We start from the raw sequence: 1,298 nt of genomic DNA on the forward strand, positions 1-1,298 counted from the left end.
TGTTCCCATGGGCCAGGCCCCCCCCCCAGCTGGAACCAGAACAAAATGAACCCTCAGATATCAAACGGGTTCCCCAAATATCCCTCAACCCCTAATGTTTCCCCCCCCCTTCAACAAGAAGTGTTTACATTTTAAGTCCCCCAAACCGTTTTCCTATGCAACGAAAACAAATGGGATAATTCAGAACCTATGTATATTAAAAACTATATCTAAAGCAATATTTTGGGGAAGGAATCATGGCTCAACGGCAGAACCACTTCTTTGCAGGCAGAAGGTCCCGAGTTGAATTCCCTGCATCTGCAGTTAAAGGTATGAAGGGATTTGGAATGAAGTCCTTCCACCCTGCAAAGCCGCTGCCAGTCGGAGCAGGGAAAACTCAACTCAATGGATGAAGGGGATAACATTGGTGTAAGGCTGTTTCATTCAGGGAGGAAACCTGTCCCCGGTTAAGTTCTAGTTAGAGGATCACAGGCAGCCAGTGTTGGGAAAGAGTTTGTTCTCCTGTGATGCTGAGGTGCTGCTGCCAAACCAGGCAGGCAATTCAGGGACCGACAGTCTGACTCAGCATCATGTGTTTATTAAAGTGAGGGGGCGTGGCACAGGCATTGCTCACAGTAGGTTCCAGGTTCAACCCCTGGCATCTCCAATTCAAAGGGCCAAATAGGAGCTGATGTGAAGAACCTGAACCTAAGATCTCAGAGAGTGGCTGCCTGCCAGCCAGTGCCAACAACACTGAGTTTGATGGACCTATGGCCTGACTCAACATAAGGCTGCTTCATATGCTCCTATATAGTACCCTTCTTGAGAATGGACCACGGCTCAAGGGAAGCGCACAAGTTTCGCATGCAGAAGGTCCCAGGTTCAATCCCTGGCAGCTCCAATTAAGGGATTTCAAGTAACTTATTGTGGGAAGAACTTCCTCCTCCTGAGACCTTAGAGAGCTGCTACCAGTCTGAGTGGGGAATTCGAGGCTCAACAGGTCAACGGGGAGGGACTGTGGCTTAGTGGCAGAGGATCAGATCGGCACACAGAAAGCCCCACATTCAATCCCTGGAATCTCCAGTCAAAAAGATCAGGTAACAGGAGATGCAAAAGACCTCTGCCTAAGATCTTGGACAGCAGCTGCCAGCCAGAGTAGACAATACTGTTCTTGATGGACCAATGAATGAGACAGCTTCTGATGCACTTCCCAAACACTATTAAGCAAAGCAGGACAATTCAAGGAAGGCCACAATGGACATGACCACTGCTGATTGTGTGTGTGTGTGTGTGAGTCTCTTTGCCAACCAATGGGAACT

Source organism: Gekko japonicus, unplaced genomic scaffold, assembly GCF_001447785.1.
Source record: "Gekko japonicus isolate JY-2015 unplaced genomic scaffold, Gekko_japonicus_V1.1 scaffold1388, whole genome shotgun sequence".
Lineage (NCBI taxonomy): Eukaryota > Metazoa > Chordata > Lepidosauria > Squamata > Gekkonidae > Gekko > Gekko japonicus.